The sequence below is a fragment of the Heptranchias perlo genome, unplaced genomic scaffold (genome assembly GCF_035084215.1).
Source record: "Heptranchias perlo isolate sHepPer1 unplaced genomic scaffold, sHepPer1.hap1 HAP1_SCAFFOLD_62, whole genome shotgun sequence".
NCBI lineage: Eukaryota > Metazoa > Chordata > Chondrichthyes > Hexanchiformes > Hexanchidae > Heptranchias > Heptranchias perlo.
In genome coordinates, this window is record NW_027139644.1 from 4,424,613 (window position 1) to 4,443,724 (window position 19,112).

The 19,112-nt window shown below is 45.7% G+C and overlaps 1 non-coding gene and 1 pseudogene across 1 annotated transcript; both read right to left on the reverse strand.

Moving 5' to 3' along the window:
- Nucleotides 1–1,436: 1,436 nt before the first annotated feature.
- Nucleotides 1,437–19,112, reverse strand: part of LOC137317445 (zinc finger protein 271-like) — a 433,617-nt pseudogene continuing 415,941 nt past the window's right edge.
- On the reverse strand, nucleotides 5,981–6,052 carry trnag-ucc (transfer RNA glycine (anticodon UCC)). Its single transcript has one exon. It is a non-coding gene; the product is annotated as a tRNA-Gly (tRNA).

Sequence of the window (19,112 nt, forward strand, 5' to 3'; positions counted from 1 at the left end):
TCATTTTAACGTCGATTGTGGGGAACTTACTGAAATCTATCATGAGAGAAAAAATGAGTTGGTCAAAGAGAGTCAACTTGGATTTGTGAAGGGCAGGTCATGTCTGACCAATCTATTTAAATTTTATGAGGTCACTAACAAGGTGGACAGGGGAGTGTCTATGGATGTTGTCCATATGGACTTACAGAAGGCATTTGATAAGTTTCAGCACAAGAGATTAATAGAATAAATAAAAAGAAAGGGACCTTGTGATTCGGGTTAGAAATGGTTGGGAGGCCGGAGAAAATAGTAGGGATAAAGGGAATGTTCTTTGATTGGGGGGATATGACAAGTGGTGTCCCCAGGGATCAGTACTGGGGCCTCAGCTTTTCACCATGTTTATCAATAACTTGGATGAAGGAATAGAGAGTTATAGGTCCAAGTTTCCAGATGACACAGTCGGTGGTGTAGATTGGAGCAGGAAGTTCCAAAGTGACAGTTTAAGTGAATGGACAAACTGTGGCAGGTGGAGTTCAATGTGGGGAAGTGTGAGATAATTCAATTTGGATATAAAAAGGAAGCATTGGAGTATTTTCTTAAAGTGAGAGACTGGGAATGGTGGAGGAGCAAAGGGGTTTGGGTGTCCATGTAAAAAAAACACTAAAGGCTAGTGCACAGATACAAAAAGCAATCACAGACTAATGACCTTTATCTCCAGGGCTGGAATACAAAGGGAAGGAAGTGATGCTTCAGTTCTACAGAGCCTTGGTCAGAGCCCATCTGGAGTACTGATCCTCACCAAGGATATATTGGCCTTGGAGGGGGGACAGTGCAGATTCACCAGAATGATACTGGGGCTTGAAGGGTTCATTTATGAGGACCGGTTGCATAAATTTGGTTTGCATTCCCTTGAGTTCAGAAGGTTGAGGGATGATCTGATCCAGATATTTAAAATGATAAAGGGATTCGATATGGTAGAAATAGAAACCATTTTCTCTGGTGGGGGAATCCAGAACAAGAGGACACAACCTTAAATTTACAGCTAGGGTGTCTAGGATTGAAATCAGGAAGCTCCTTTTCACACAAGGGTAGTGGAAATCTGCTCAGGCTGATTAAAGTGGGCCCTGTGATATAATAGAATTTTCTGTCCTGTCAGACTTGGTCATCTTGTAGATCCATCTTTTAAAAAGGTGGAGGAACTCAGTTCTAAGATGGATTCCACTCACTTCATCATAAGTCCTCAAACTGTTTCTCTTATCATCGAGATATCAAGGACTAGAAACACTGTGTTTAAAAGAAAGCAGATTTATTTGACACTTCTGCAGAATACGAAACTCCAGCCCAGTTGAAGGGGGTCATTAACATCAGAAACAAACCCCCAACTGTCAGAATGAACATGGTTCAGTCCTGGATGCAGCAATAACAGCAGTAATAACAGCAGAATCCAACACCTGCAGTCACATGCGAACTCGCTGGTGACTCAGCAGGTGGGATGATCGGGTGAATCCAATCCCACACATGGAGCAGGTGAATGGCCTCTCCCCAGTGTGAGTATGTTCATGTCTCAGCAGGTCCCATGTTCTTTAAAAGCTCTTCTCAGAGTTAGAACATTTCAGGGGTCTCTTATCAAAGTGAACAAGTTGATGTTCAATGAGGTGAGATGACTGAGTGAACCCGCTCCCACACACAGAGCAGGTGAACGGCCCCTCCCCAGTGTGAATTCGCTGGTGTGTCAGCAGGTTGGATGACCGAGTGAATCCCTTCCCACACACGGAACAGTTGAACGGCCTCTCCCCAGTGTGAGTACGTTGGTGTGTCAGCAGGTCACTTTTTCTTTTAAAGCTCTTCTCACAGACAGAACATTTAAAAAGTTTCTTATCAATGTGAACAAGTTGATTTTCAATGAGGTGAGATGACTGAGTGAATCCCTTCCCACACACGGAGCAGGTGAACGGCCTCTCCCCAGTGTGAATTCGCTGGTGTGTCAGCAGGTTGGATGACTGAATGAATCCCTTCCCACACACCGAGCAGGTGAATGGTCTCACCCCGGTGTGAATACGTTGGTGTGACAGCAGGTGGCATGACTGAGTGAATCCCTTCCCACACTCAGTGCAGGTGAACTCTCCAGTGTGAACTCGTTGGTGTCTCAGCAGGTGGGATGACTGAGTGAATCCCGTCCCACACACGGAGCAGGTGAACGGCCTCTCCCCAGTGTGAACTCGCTGGTGACTCAGCAGGTGGGATGACTGAGTGAATCCCTTCCCACACACGGAGCAGGTGAACGGCCTCTCCCCAGTGTGACTGCGTCGAGTTTCCAGCTGGGATGGGTAACTGAATCCCTTCCCACAGTCTCTACATTTCCACGGTTTCTCCATGGTGCGGGTGTCCTTGTGTCTCTCCAGGTTGGACGATCAGTTGAAGCCTCGTCCACACAGAGAACACGTGTCTGGTTTCTCCCCGCTGTGAATGGTGTGATGTGTTTTCATACTGTGTAACTGGTTAAAGCTCTTTCCACAGTCAGCGCACTGGAACACTCTCACTCGGGTTTGTGTCTCGGTGCTTTTCCAGTTACACTGATGTTTGAAATCTTTTCCCACGGACAGAACCGATGAACATTTCTCCTTCTATGTTCAAAGGCCGATGATCTTCAGGTGCTGGTGAATTGAGTGACTGTCAGATCTTGATGTCATGTTTGGTTTGAGTTTCCTGTCTGCAAATCCTCCCCTTGTAATACCCTGTAAAAGTAGATAACAAAAGTCCTCATTGTGGATACAGGATAGAAATTCAGAACAGGCAAATCTAATTTCTATGGAACATTCTTCCTGCTGATTCCCTCAGACTGTAAATCCTTGTCCCACACACTCACCCTTCTCCCTCTGCTGAAATCCAAACCCATCACACCATCTCCAACATTTGGGTTGGTTTGGAGGCCTTGAACCTGAGTTGGGAAATACAATTGGAGAAACATGATACAATTTAGAAACAAAAGTAATTAAAATCAAATAATCAGAAACGGTTCTGTGGGCGACGCGCGCAACAGAACACTGACCCACAACCTACAACTAATGGCAGCCGGAGGGCCCACAATCCCCCGCGCCCCAGAAACCCCTCTATCTCTCCGAGGCGCTGATTTCTCCGGCCAGCGGCTTCTGTTTTGCGCCAAGTGGGAAACAAATTTTGTTTGGGCTGTGGGTGAGTGTTTGCGCCCGGTTACACAGCGTGTCCCTCTCTCTCTCCGCTTCAAGTGCACTTCTTTCGGCTCACAGTCTCTTTTACACATCTAACTGACTGGAACCATTTATAGCTCCTCTCGACCCATCTTTTGTTTCTTTACTTGACCCATTACCACCCTCCTTCCCCTGCACCATCATCCCTATTGTCGCTTTATCACTCCTGCCCTCCACTCTATCACAGACCTTCCCTTTTGTTCTTTCCCTCCCACTACCTTTCCCTGGCTCTCCACTTGCTGAAAAACTGTTAAAACTTTAACTTCTTCCAGTTCTGACGAAATCTTAACTCTAACCTGAAGCGTTAACTCTGTTTCTTTCTCCACAGACGCTGTCTCACTTGCTTTGCAGCATTTTCTCTTTATATTTCACATTTCCAGCATCCGCATTATTTTGTTTTTGATTGGATAAACCTCGCCCTTCTAAACCCCATCAGAGAATTATCAGCAAGAGGGGATTACAATGGCGGATGAGATTACCCCGAATGCCGCGCAGGGTAGAATACGGTCTATCTCCATTCGAAGGGGCGCAATGCGCAGGCGCGGCAAGGGCCACTGGCCGGAGAAATCAGCGCCTCGGAGAGATAGAGGGGTTTCTGGGGCGCGGGGGATTGTGGGCCCTCCGTCTGCCATTAGTCGTAGGTTGTGGGTCAGTGTTCTGTTGCGCGCGTCGCCCACAGAACCGTTTCTGGAAATACAGACTGAGGAATTCAGAGCGGGTTTGATGAACATACACTGACCGTACAATGTAGAACAGAGTTTCTCAAACTATTTTTCTCGTGACACAGTGGAAGAAAAACACTTCCCTCAGGGACCCCAAACAATAATAACTTCAGACTGGAGTTTCACCAAATCCCAATAAAGGTCAGTCCATGCTCGCTCTTCACTTCACTTCAAGTAATAACTAAAATTAGACATCGACGTTGCTTGAAAAACATTTTCAATACAGTATAAATACAGTAAAAGAAGATCAGATTGAGTTTCACTTCCTTAATGTGAGGGGTGGGTCTGTCAGTTGGTCATGATCTCGTTCCAATCTGGATCACAGGATGAAAGTGCTTCACGCATATCAGGTGCGCTGTTGAGTTTCTTTCTCTTGTTTTTAACCTTGTCAACGTCGAACATCCCAGTTCGCACAGGTAGGTTGTTGTGAACGGCAGCAACAATAGAACAGTAATCATAACAGAGGATATTCTTTGAAAGTACTGATCCAAAAAGATGACAATCTGAATGACTTGTGGCGTGTTTTCAGTGTGCCATCACTGGTGAGTTGCACCGGCTCGTGTTCTTGCTCAAGCATTAAGTTTAGCTTCAATATTGATTCAGGATTTTCGAAAACAAAATGATCTTCCAACCAAAACTTTTCCTTCAAATTTACAAATCCCTCTTCAGGGAAGTAGCGACTAAAATGGTCAGACAGAGCAGCGAGATGTAACTGTGTGACACATTTCATTTCATTCCCTTTTTCTTCATTGATGCTGTTCTCCTCAATGTGTTGGAACAGTGTGAAGCAGTAAATGAGCTCCGCTCCCATTTCTGAGCGTAACTCTTCAAAAACCCTGCAGTTCAGTGAGCTTCCTTTAAGGAAAAACCCATTCTCATTCCAAGCCATTATGGAGAGTGCAGTGCCCAGAACTGAGCACTGAACTCTAAATGATGCCTAACCAGAGCTCTGTATAACGGTGACATAACTTCCACTGCTTTTTATTCTAATTCCCTTGAGATAAAGATCAAAGTTTAATCTCCATTTTAAAATTTTTTTGTGATTTAATAATCACTTGTAGTGATTTCTGTACTTGGATCCCGAAATTTCTCTCCTCCCCCACAGTTCCTAGCTTCTTGCCATTTAGACAATACACAGATCTATCGTTTTATGGTCCAAAGGGATGACCTCGCACTTCCCCACGTTGAACTCCATCTGCCACAATTTCACCCATTCACTTAACCTATCAATGTCCCTTTGCAAATTTCTGCTCCCATCTACAATGTTTACTGTGCTACCTAAATTATTGCCGTCAGCACATTTGGAAATAAAGCTCTTTACATAAGAACATAAGAAATAGCAGCAGAATAGGCCATATGGCCCATCGAGCCTGCTCGGCCATTCAATAAGTTCATGGCTGATGTTCGATCTCAACTCCACTTTCCCGCCCGATCCCCATATCCCTTGATTCCCCTGCAGTCCAAAAATCTATCGATCTCAGCTTTGAATATAACTCAACGACTGAGCATCCACAGCCCTCTGGGTTGTAGAGAATTCCAAAGATTCACAATCCTTTGAGTGAAGAAATGTTTCCTTATGTCGGTCCTAAATGGCCGATCCCTTATCTTGAGACTATGAGCTCCAATTCTTGACTTTCCAGGCAGGGGAATCAGACTCTCAGCATCTACCCCGTCAAGCCGTTTAAGAATTTTATACATTTCAATGCGATCACCTCTCATTCTTCGAAACTCCAACGAATATTGGCCAATTTTACACAATATCTCCTCATACTACAATTGCAGCAAGACCTCCTTACTCTGATATTCCAACACCCTTACAATAAAGGCAAACATATCATTTCCCTTCCTCACTCTCATTAGACCCTTGATAACTCAGTATTTCCAGCATGTTTTTCCTCTTTTCCTTCCATAGGGAAAAGAAATGAAGGTTGAAAACATTTTACTATAATTACACCCGATTATGTTTTGGAAACAATATCCAACTGAACTGCATCAAATTCAATTGGAAACTGAAGAGTTCCTGATAGAAATAAACTAATAAGAACACTTAATTGCGATAGCCGGGAATCGAACCCGGGTCAACTGCTTGGAAGGCAGCTATGCTCACCACTATACCACCATCGCTGAAAATAATCAACAATAAAATAGTTCCCAAACATCAGATCCTGAACAGACACTGCAGGCTGTTGGATTTTGTTTTTCATTTTCACTGGTTTCTGACGGATCCTTTCTCGCTCTGTTGCAGTTCCTGTTTCCGCCCAGTAGATTTCGCCAACCCCCAATCAATGGAAATTCCACACCAGCCAGTAATTCTTCACCTGATATCGGACTGAAGAGACAGTCGATACCTGCAATACTTGACCAGCTGGAAATACATTTTACCACAGCTCACATCAGCCTTTGAGTAAAGTTAAATAATTCCATTAAATCATTACAGAGATCTGACGACCAACTGGGCAGGAATGGCAGCTTAATATTCAAGTCTATAAGATCTTCAGAAAGGACAGGGAAATAGGGAAAGGAGGAGGAGCAGCAATATTACTAAAGGACAATATTACAGCAGTTCAAAGATAGAATATCAGTGAGGGTGAGCGGGCAGTGTAAACACTCTGAGATAGACCCATCACAAGTGCCCCCACTGTACTCCCCCAGAAGGTATCAGAAGGGCGAGTGCGGGAGGATTTCTTCATTGTTTGTGAAAGTGTTTGTGAGATTGTGGAAATGTCTGGAAGAGGAAGAACCGGCGGTAAAGCTCTGTCCAAGGCCAAGTCTCGCTCATCCCGGGCCGGACTGCAGTTCCCTGTTAGCCGTGTTCACAGGCTCCTGCGAAAGGGGAACTATGCTGAACGTGTGGGTGCCGGAGCCCCGGTCTATCTGGCTGCTGTGCATCGAGTATCTGACGGCTGAAATCCTCGAGCTGCCCGGCAACGCGGCCTGGGACAAACAAGAAGACCCGCATCATCCCCAGACACCTGCAGCTGGCCATCCGCAACGACGAGGAGCTCAACAAGCTGCTGGGACGGGTGACCATCGCTCAGGGTGTTGTCTGATATCCAGGCCGTGCTGCTGCCGAAGAAAACCAGCATTGTGAGCTCCAAGAGCAAGTAAACCGGCCAAGACTTAATCTGATAACCCAAAGGACAGGACCAACCTTATTGAAATCTTTGAAGAAGGAACAGAAAGTGCAGACAAGTTTAATGCAGTAGATGTGATATATTTGGATTTTCCGAAGGCCTTCTATAATGTACCACATTGTAGACTCATGGCTAAGTTCAGAGCACGTGGAGTCAGGGTCAGGTAACAGAATGGATAGTAAGTTGGCTACAAAACTGAAAGCCGAGAATAGAGGTTAAGGGTCGCTACTCAGACTGGCAAAAGGTGGGAAGTGGAGTTCCAGTTGCTGGGACCACTGTTCTTCACAATTTACATTAACGATTTGGATTCGGGAATCGGAAGTACAATTCCAAAATTTGTGGACGACACCAAATTGGGGATTTAGTTAATACAAAGGAAGAAAGCATCAAAATGCAAGAGGGCATTAATAAACTTGCAGAATGAAGAATCAGGAGGTCACACACTGCTTGGATAATAAGACTCTAAACGGGATAGAGGAGCAAAGGGATCTAGTGGTACAGATACACAAATTACGAAAAGTAGCGACCCAGGTTAATCAGGTCATAAAAAGACAAATCAAACACTGGGATTCATTTCCAGAGGGATAGAGTTGAAAAGCAAAGAAGTTATGTTAAACTTGTATAGAACCTTGTTTAGACCAGACTTGGAATACTGCGAACTGGTCTCGTCTCCATATTATGGACATAGGGGCATTGGAGAAGGTGCAAACAAGATTCACAAGGATGATACCAGGAATGAGAGGATATTCTTATCAGGAAAGACTGAACAGACTGGGTCTCGTTTCACTCGAAAAGAGAAGGCTGAGAGTTGATCTGATCGAGGTTTTTAAGATAATTACTGGGTTTGTTAGGATAGATGTAGAGAAAATATTTCCACTTGTGGGGAGTCCAAAACTTCAGGTAATAAATATAAAATATTCACTAATAAATCAAATAGGGAATTCAGGAGAAATTGCTTTACCCAGAGAGTGGTTCGAATGTGGAACTTGCAACTACGAGGAGTAGCTGAGGCAAATATCATAGGGGCATTTAAGGGGAAGATAGATCAGCACATGAGGGAGAAAGGAATAGAAGGATATGCCGATAGGGTTGAATGAAGTAAGGAAGGAGGAGGCTCATGAGCAGCATAAACGCCGGCATAGACTAGTTGGGCCGAATGGCCTGTTCTGTGCTGTAGTTTCGATGTAACTCGATGTAAAGGCTCTTTTCAGAGCCACCCTCTGTATCTGTGAAAGGGCTGGTTACTGTCTGAAGGGAGACGCTGATATCATGCTACCAGTGTGGCTTTGAGCTGCTTTTCTCTCGTTGTGGACGAGATGAGGTATTAATGGGACTGGAGTCGGGGCAGTGACCACAGTCCGGTACTTTAAACGGTGACTTATAGACCCCAGCCCACACATCACCAGATTTCTTGTATTTATTTAAACTACTTGCCATGCTGGGCTCGGAAAGAATCACCAGAACTGCTCGAATAACCTTTCTACATCTGTATAATTCAGCGCTTCGCTCCGTTTCTGTTCTATTTTGTTGGATTATTTACTTAACGCATCAAACTCACTGGGGAATCACTGAAATGTAACTCTGTACAGAAACAAATAACGTTGAATTGCCTGGTGCCCAGGAGATCAGGAACATTGCTCGCCTTTCGTCCTGTTAACGAGTAAACCGTGTTTAGAGTCCACCGACCCGCTTTGGTTCCATATGGGGGATTAAACAGAGAAATCAGGAGGGGAGGAGACAGTCAGAGTGACAGAGCGGAGAGCGGCCTCTGATCTTCCAGCTCCACCTCCAGTTCTCTCCATCCGACAGTTTCAAACCGTTTATCGATAATAGAACCGAACCTCAGCGCTCCGCACAAACCCTGACAGACCCGGGCTTCATATTCAAGGATTCCCAAAACCCGAAGCTTTCAAATAAGCCCCGTTACAATGAGAAATCGTTAATATTCCTGCCTAAATACAGTCCATTCAATAACAAGTCAACTCGGCTCCTCCATTTCAGTCTGTTTCCCTGTTCTATCTCCCCACACCTCCCCTCCCAGACGGGTTCAGCGTTTCACAAACACCTTATTCCAGCTTATTTGGAGAATCTCATGTGTTGGGGTTTGAGTTATGACGCGGAGTTTCTCCGCCAGTGTTACCGTCTCACAGAGACTCTCGCCCTGAATCTGTGGAAAGTTAATGACCATGAACTTGGACTGGAGCCGGACTCATCCCCAGTTACAGTGAGGCCCGGCCCGGACATCTCATTCTCTCTATTTTATATCAGACAGTATCCCACTTTCATGTCCAGCAATAGAGAGAGAGAGAGACAGTATCAGTCTTACACTCCCTATCTGTGTCCAAATCACGCTCAATAGCAGTATCCACCTTCATATACAGCACCAGAGAGAGAGAGGGAGGCAGACACGGTGAGAGAGACAGAGAGAGCGGTGAGACACAGTGACAGACAGACGTTAACAGTATTAGTTCCGGACTGACCGGTAAAGTGCCGTTTTATCCAGAAAGATCGCGTTGGAGAGACAGAAGATGCAATCTCATCTCTCACTGATATTGTACAAGGGTCAGAAACACTATTAATCCCACACTCAGGGACAGTACAGAGAGGGTCAGAAACAAAGGGTCACATTTAACCCTCTAATGCCTGTTGTACTATCTGCAGTTTTACAGCTCAGGGCTGTTCGATATTACTCTCAGTGACCTACAGTTTCACTCCGGTTAAATTAATCTGCGACTGTTGCTGCCTGATATTAACCCTACACGGTCCCAGCAAATACACCGACTCCCTCTTTCCTCCCATGTTTCTCCAGGATTGGTTTGAGAAATCCTCTCTCAGTCACACATTATAGGGGCCATTAATGAAGAGAATCCATTTGCTGATTTCACAGCCGCTCACTTTATCTCTGAAAGGCTCTTTACCATCAAAAGACCCCGAGAGAAACAGCAGGGATGGAAACGTCTAGTTTAATAGTTGGAGATTGTAAAGTCAGTCTGGATTCCAGCGTTAGGCACTGGTGGAATCCCATCTGTTTCCCATTCTGGTGCCTGTTCCTGCACGGCCTGTGGACCCCATTCCCTCTGATCTTTCCCCCAGCCCCACTTCCTTTGCTCAGACTCGGAAAAATTCCAATTGGGGAAAGTTTCCATCGATTTTTGGATTGGGAATTGTGGGCGCCATTCCCTCAGTGAGCGGAAGAAGATGGTTTAAAACAGCCGGGAATGGAGAGATCACGGCCCCCGGGGGAAGGGAGCAAAGAGCAGCCTCGTTACAGCAGATCATCGCTTCGGGACCGTGTCCGCAGATGGGCTCAGAGATCGGCATTGAGTCCGGGGGAAGTTCAGGGGTCGTCCGGGGGCTGTTTGTAAGAGGCGGAGTGGATCAGGAACTGGTCACGGAACATGGAGTGAGAGGGGGGAAGGGAGAGGTCATTCTCGGGCTGTGTGTGTACAGGGTGTGTCCAGGGGAAGGGAGAGAGAATGGGAAGAACCTGCTATTAAAATCATTGCTGCTTTCTCTCCCCAAACCAGGAGTGAATGGTCCTGGTTTAGTTCCAGCCTCACCCTGTTTATTGTTATTGGACAGTGAAGAGTGGAAACAGAGCCGGACAGTAAGGATGTGGGGAGTTATACAAAGAGCATCTATTGCAGGCATCAGGTGAGAAGTGTGAAGGACACATTTTAAACCGCGGCTGTTTGGTTTCAATTGAACGGTTAGTCCCATGGGAGAGGAGATTAGAAACCTGACCTGTTTCCCATCGGGCAGTCCCATTCATGGATCAGTGGAGGGGTTGGGCCGTGTCTGGATGTCACGAAAGTGTTGTAAAACAGCCCAACACACCTGGTAAGGAGAAGCTGAGTGCTGCAGTGCTCCAGTGGAGTGAGACACTGACACTGTTTGTATCACTGGATTTCATTTGTGGATATTCAAAATGATCATTAACAGAGATATTAAACTGATCACTTCTGTATTTTCGACCTCACATGTTCCTGAGTAACAAGAGATAATTTTCTTTCTCCAGGCAAACCCTTGAACGATCCAGAATAAATGTGATGCTTCCTCCACCCGAGGCAGAAGGAACAGTACAGCCAGCTCCTTCTCACACACAGGAGGTATATTATCACTCACAGAGCACAGACAGGTCATCAGTTCCACAGTCTCAGACAGCAGAAGTAGTCAGTCCCACACTGATCAGAATTTCCGAGACACATTTTCAATCCAACAGTCAAGCAGAGTAGGTGAGGCAGACACAGTTCCATTTCCCCCTAACTCAGTCCCACTGACAGGTAGATACAAAAATCCCAGTCCAAAATCACACTCTCAGAGTGAAAGGCACTGTGTCAATCTCACAATAGAGCAACATTAGCTACCAATTAAATACCAGATAGAAATCACACATGGTACCCGATTCAAAGGTACAGAATGAATCCCAATAATGTACCCCGAGATTCAAATTGAATACCAGCCCAGAACTCTCACACACATGACTTTAATACATGCAATATCCATTCGAAAAGTGTATCATATGATACAAATTGCATACAAGTCCAAAACTCAGGTAGAGTATCAGATTGAGAAATATTGTAAGATAGTAAACCTGAGAAACAAATTAGATACCTGTTCAGAATGCATTCGTAGAATGAAATTTAAAGATAGTGTATCAATTCTATTAGTGCAGACTGAGATACACATTACATACCAGTCCAAAAATCTCATACACAAAAAGCAGGACAAATCCAATCCGGCCAATTACCGCCCCATCAGTCTACTCTCAATCATCAGCAAAGTGATGGAAGGTGTCGTCGACAGTGCTATCAAGTGACACTTACTCACCAATAACCTGCTCACCGATGCTCAGTTTGGGTTCCGCCAGGACCACTCGGCTCCAGACCTCATTACAGCCTTGGACCAAACATGGACAAAAGAGCTGAATTCCAGAGGTGAGGTGAGAGTGACTGCCCTTGACATCAAGGCAGCATTTGACCGAGTGTGGCACCAAGGAGCCCGAGTAAAATTGAAGTCAATGGGAGTCAGGGGGAAAACTCTCCAGTGGCTGGAGTCATACCTAGCACAGAGGAAGATGTTAGTGGTTGTTGGAGGCCAACCATCTCAGCCCCAGGACATTGCTGCAGGAGTTCCTCAGGGCAATGTCCTAGGCCCAACCATTTTCAGCTGCTTCATCAATGACCTTCCCTCCATCATAAGGTCAGAAATGGGGATGTTCGCTGAAGATTGCACAGTGTTCAGTTCCCGTCGCAACCCCTCAAATAATGAAGCAGTTCGAGCCCGCATGCAGCAAGACCTGGACAACATCCAGGCTTGGGCTCATAAGTGGCAAGTAACATTCGCGCCAGATAAGTGCCAGGCAATGACCATCTCCAACAAGAGAGAGTCTAACCACCTCCCCTTGACATTCAACGGCATTACCATCGCCGAATCCCCCACCATCAACATCCTGGGGGTCACCATTGACCAGAAACTTAACTGGACCAGCCATATAAATACTGTGGCTACGAGAGCAGGTCAGAGGCTGGGTATTCTGCGGCGAGTGACTCACCTCCTGACTCCCCAAAGCCTTTCCACCATCTACAAGGCACAAGTCAGGAATGAGATGGAATACTCTCCACTTGCTTGGATGAGTGCAGCTCCAAAACACTCAAGAAGCTCGACACCATCCAAGATAAAGCAGCCCGCTTGATTGGCAACCCATCCACCACCCTAAACATTCACTCCCTTCACCATCGGCGCACTGTGGCTGCAGTGTGTACCATCCACAGGATGCATTGCAGCAACTCGCCAAGGCTTCTTCAACAGCACCTCCCAAACCCACGACCTCTACCACCTAGAAGGACAAGAGCAGCAGGCACATGGGAACAACACCACCTGCACGTTCCCCTCCAAGTCACACACCATCCCGACTTGGAAATATATCGCTGTTCCTTCACCGTCGCTGGGTCAAAATCCTGGAACTCCCTTCCTAACAGCACTGTGGGAGAACTGTCACCACACGGACTGCAGCGGTTCAAGAAGCCAGGTCAGCACCAACTTCAAAAGGGCAATTAGGGATGGGCAATGAATGCCGGCCTCGCCAGCAACACCCACATCCTATGAACGAATAAAAAAACAGTTATTAAACATAACAACGAGATCTGCACCGATGTTTTATCTGTGCAATTTCTGATCTCCATTCAGATCTGTCTCTGTGTTTCACTTTATATTTCCTGTCCTCTGTACAGTGTGTTTCTTTCCCAGCGAGGAGTGGGACTCTGTAATAAATGTCCCAGTGCTGTGTTGACACAAAATGGTGGCCCTGAATAAACACAAAATTGAGACAGACACCTGCAAAAAAATCAGTGCCTTTACATTTAAACAAAATACCTCTCTCAGTGTGTCTCTCCTTCTCTGTACTTTACGGCCCATGTATGGAACAGTGTCAGCTCCTGGACATGTACAGCACACAGTGGGTAAAAGGGAACCATTCACTCCCGCCCTGAACTGAAAACAAAATATCTGCCAGCAAGGCTCACTGAGGGGCAAGGCGGCCATCATACTGAGGGGCAAGGCGACCATCTTACTGTGGGGCAAGGCGGCCATCATACTGTGGGGCAAGGCGGCCATCTTACTGTGGGGCAAGGCGGCCATCTTACTGAGGGGCAAGCTGGCTATCTTACTGTGGGGCAAGGCTGACTGAGGGGCAAGGCGGCCATCTTACTGTGGGGCAAGGCGGCTATCTTACTGAGGGGCAAGCTGGCTATCATACTGAGGGGCAAGCTGGCGATCTTGATGAGGGGCAAGGCGGCCATCTTACTGTGGGGCAAGGCGGCTATCATACTGAGGGGCAAGCTGGCAATCTTACTGTGGGGCAAGGCGGCCATCTTACTGTTGGGCAAGGCGGCTATCTTACTGTGGGGCAAGCTGGCTATCATACTGAGGGGCAAGGCGGCTATCATACTGAGGGGCAAGCTGGCGATCTTGATGAGGGGCAAGGCGGCCATCTTACTGTGGGGCAAGCTGGCTATCATACTGAGGGGCAAGCTGGCTATCTTACTGAGGGGCAAGGCGGCCATCATACTGTGGGGCAAGCTGGATATCGCTGTGGGGCGAAGGCCATAAAAATGCAAACATTTCTCGAGGAACAGAATTGAAAAGCAGAGATATTATGTTGAACTTGTACAGGAGCTTGGTTAGACCAGCCTATGTAAACTGTAATTAAATCAGATAATGCTGGACACACACAACATGTCAGGCAGCATCTGTGGAGAGAGAAACAGTGTTAACATTTCAGGTCTGTGAACAGTTCTGTTCTCCATATTATAAAAACGATACACGGTCACTGGAGAAGGTGCAAAAAATGATTCACTAGAATGATACCAGAACTGAGAGGTTATAAATATCAGGAAAGACTGAACAGGCTGGGTATTTTTATTCTAGAGAAGAGAAGGCTGAGGAGTGCCCTAATAGAGGTCTTTACAATTAGGAAGGGGTTTGATATGTTAGAGGGAGGGAAGATGTTTCCACTTGTGGGGCGTCCAAAACTTGGGGTCATCAATATAAAATAGTCACTAATAAACCCAATAAGGAATTCAGGAGAAACCTTTTAACCATGAGAGTGGATGCAATTTTGAAACTTGCTCCTACCTGGAGTAGTTGAGGCGAATAGTAGAGATGTATTTAAGGGGAAGCTGGATAAGTACACGAGGGAGAGAGGAACAGAAGGATATTCTGAAAGAGTTAGATGAAGTCAGGAGGAGGCTCGTGTGGAGCATATCCACCGGAATGGAACAGTTGGGCCGAATGGCCTGTTTTTGTTTAAGATTTAAGTCTCGTCTTTTCTATTCCCATGGAAATAATCCTGTTTTTTCAAGTCTTTCCAAATAAGTTTCCCTTCCCTGGCCTCATTCGAGTGAATCTACATTGTGCTCTCCCCATGGCTTTAATGTTGTTTCTATAATGGGATACCGAAACTGCTCTGGAACTATGTGGTTTAACCGAATAGAATAACTAATAAATCTTCATCATAATTATCAGTCCCAGGGAGCAGTAAAACGGGTTATAATCAAAGAGTAAAAAGACAAATAACGAATAAATCTTCATCCTAGTCAGTGTTGCTTGTCTCCTATTAGATCAAGGATGCCCTAAAGGATCCCTCACGGTTGTACAAACCGATTTCAAGGCGATGCCTGAACATAAACCAATTATGTTGTTCGAACAAAACGGTGTCCACGAGCAGTTTCCAATGTTTATTTATGTGAGCATGTCCGTCTCTGATATAAATATCTTTCTGGTACAAGAATATGATCCCAGAAACTACGTTTCCTCATACAGTGGACAACTAATGAACACATTCCAATGAAAGTTAACAACAACTTGCATTCCCAGACCGACTTTAATGGAATAAACATTCCCAAGCGGATTCACGGAGGAGTAAACGGAATAAGAAGATATCAGGAGGACTGGCGAAAACCTTGGTCAAAGAGTGGGTTTAGGGAGGATGTAAAAGGAGGAGAAGTAAATGGAGAATCGGAGGGGATATGATTGGTTTTCAAGAGTAGAATTTCGACGACCCCTGACCAAGGAAGGAAATAGTCGGAAGGACGGCAAAAGCTTGGAGCAAGAAATGGGTTTCTTGGAAGGTCTGAAAGAAGGAAAGAACTTGCTTTTATCAAGCGCCGTTCTTGACCTCGGGACGTTCCTAAACAGTAAATGAAGTACATTGTTAAGAGTAGTCGCTGTGTTAATGTAGGAAACGTGGCAGCCAATTTGCGCACATGAAGCTCCCACACACTGCAATGAGATAAATGGCCAGAAAGTCGGTTTTATAAACATTGGTTGAAGGGTAAATATTGGCCAGGACACTGGAAGGAACTCCCCTGCTCTTTTTCGAATATTGCTGTAGGATCTTTTACATCTACCTGAGAGGGCAGATGGGCCCTCGGCTTAAAGTATCCTACCGTCGGCACCTTCGACAGGACAGCGCTCCCAGAATACTGCCCGTCCGACAGTACCGCGCTCTTTTGGCACTGACCATCCAGCAATGCGCCAGTCCCTCAGTACCGACCCTCCGACAGTGCAGCACTCCCTCAGTACTGACCCTCCGAGAGTACTGTGCTCCCTCAGTACTGACCCTCCGAGAGTAATGTGCTCCCTCAGAACTGACCCTCCGAGAGTAATGTGCTCCCTCAATAGTGACCCTCCGATAGTCGAGTGCTTCCTCAGGACTGCACTGCAGTGTCAGCCGGGATTATATGTTCAAGTCTCTGGAATTAGACTTCAATGCACAGACTTCTATCTCACAGGTGAGACTGCTACCACTGAGCCACGTCTGACACGTGAAAGGAGGAATGGAGATGGAGGGGCTCAGGGAGGGCATTCAGGAGCGTGGATATGGCTGAAGGCACGACTGTCAGAAGTGGGACAAATGGACTGCAGATGCACAAGCGGCCAGAGGTGGAGGAGCAGAGTGTTTGGGAGGGGCTGTCGGAACTGGTAGTTTATAGAGATAGGGAAGGGTGAGGTCCTGATGGATTCAAGTGTGAGAAAGAATAAAAATAAACAAAAGGCTGAGGAGATTGGAATCCAAAGCAAGTCAGTAAGGGCTTGAGTGATTGGTGAGTGACTCACCAATCAAAAAACCAGGGGTGAGGATGGAATCCCTGGCGAGGATGTGGAGATTTTGGGGCCAAAGATCATGACTTCTCAATTTTTAACTGGAGGAACTGGTGGCTCATCTAAAACAGAATGTGGACCTGACAACACAAAGATATTGGAAGGGTCAAGAGAGGCGGTGGTTTTGTCAGCGTCCATCTGAAAGCTGGTCCATGTCTGTAGACTGTGTCACCAAAGGGCAGCATGTGGATGAGGAAGAGGAGGGAGCCAAGGATTGAACCTTTAGAAACATCAGAGATAACGGTGATAGGGTGGGAAGAGAAGCTTCTCCTGGCTCTGATCAGATAGGTGAGTGGAACCAAGTGAGGGTAGTCCCAGCAAAAGAGGCCAGTGTCCGATGAATGAGATGGTGACCGGTGGGTTGTCTGTAGGTATGGAAATGGGGAGCGATTTAAACCCAAGGATGAGAATTTTAAATTTATTGAATATGTAACTGGGAGCTAGTGAGGGTCAGTGAGTCCGAGCAGGACCTGGTGCTGGTTGGACACGGACAAGACTTTTGGACGAGCTCACGTTTATGGAAGGTGGGGGTTGGGTGGCCGGTCAGGAGTGCATTGGAGGAATGGAGTCTGGAGGGGACAGAGGCATTGATGAGGGTTTCAATGGCAATGGGCTGAGGAAGGAATGGAGGCGGGTGAGGGAATCACGGGGCCTTTGTGATGGAGTTCAAAAAGGGTCATGAGCTCAGCTCGGTTTTACACGGGACCAATTTTACTGGAGCCGTTAACCAATGTAGAATAAACGGGTAAACATCTGCAGTAAAATAGCGGAGAGAGGAATGTCAATGGGACACGTTCAGTGTCCGTCCCCTAATATCACCCACAGTCATTTCTCGGCTGCAATTCTCAACCTGCCCTTTAACTGTCCTCGTATCAGAGACTCAAAATTCATATTTTAACTGGGAAACTGCAGGAACAGAGTGAAACGGGTCTGCTCGTGTCCCTGGGTTCAGTGCACACTGCGCAGACATCTGTCTAAATTATAAATGAAACACCAGGAGTGAACATGGTCAATATAGTTATATAAAAGCTGTAAATGAAGCCGTTTATTATTATTGGATCAGTCCTGTATGAGAACAGATTGAAGCTTTATTCCTGAGAGAGGTCTGATTAAGTAATATCGTGGACTTAGAGATTTTTGTGTTTTATTCACCACATTATTTACAGCGGAGTCAAAGCTGCTGATATAATGTGTTTGTTAAACTGACTGTAACTAATAGCAATGATCAGGAGTATAACCGTGTCAGTGGAGACTTATCCCCTGTATAAATCAGGGCTTGTTGGATTGGATCAGCTCAGAGTGCCTGCTGGAGCTGTGGTTTCCAGGCCAACAGAAGTCAGTGCTTCTCACAGAAATGGGATATCCAGTAATATTTCTGGTACAAGATATTTATTTTCCTGTTCTTGCAGCGGTTGGAGTTCCAGGTAAGCCGTTATCTCAGCTGTTAATGACGTAAATCAGAGTTGACTCCGCTGCTGTACTTGGTACATGATTTTTTTCTCCTACCATGTTCAACACAGTCACCTGTTCTATCGGTTGAATGATGGAATATGTTAAGTCTCTGCTCTTTCGGTCTTGTCAGAGCTGCATTATATCCATAACGACCCTTTTATATCCAACCCTGGCATTGTTACTGGATTATTCTCTGTACTGAATGTTGTGTTGAATAATGGTATGTCCTTTGCTTCCAAATGTTCGATCTTGTAGAAGTTACATTATATCTGTAATGACTTTATATATACAAAGCTGACATTGTTACTGGATTATTCTCTGTACTGAATGTATTGCAATCAGGTGTTTGGGCTAAGAGTTGGTTTCAGACCATCAGGAGCTGTTAACAGTTTCTTGTGGAACTAACCTGTCCTGGAATATGTTTTCATCAATGTGTTTTCAGTGATTGATAATGAGACAGCTCACGGTCTCAGTGTTACAAGGAGGCAGTGCAGTGTCCTCCCTCCCCAATAACATGCTTCAATTCAACTGAGATTTCAATGTATTTATTGGTGATCACTGTTATGAAATATTATTTCATTATGTGTGTATCTGACGCCGCTTCAGATGTTTGGTTACTGATCTGAATTTACTGCTGACTCTTTCACATCTCCTTCTCTGCTTCACTGTGGATGAATTCACTGACTGTCACTGGACTTCACTGTTAAATGAAAAGTGTGGTTGTTATGTTATCTCAATTTGCACCGTATCTGTTGGAATCAGGAGCCCTTCCATGTATCTGTCGATTATCCGTGTGATTTTGGCGTTTTGTTAATTGAACAATCCCGCCATCTATCACTTTACTTTATAATTACAGGAGAAGGAATCTCAATTATTGTGAGATCTGTCTGGGAGAGGCATTCGATTCTGTTTATTCCATGATTTGTAGATGAAGT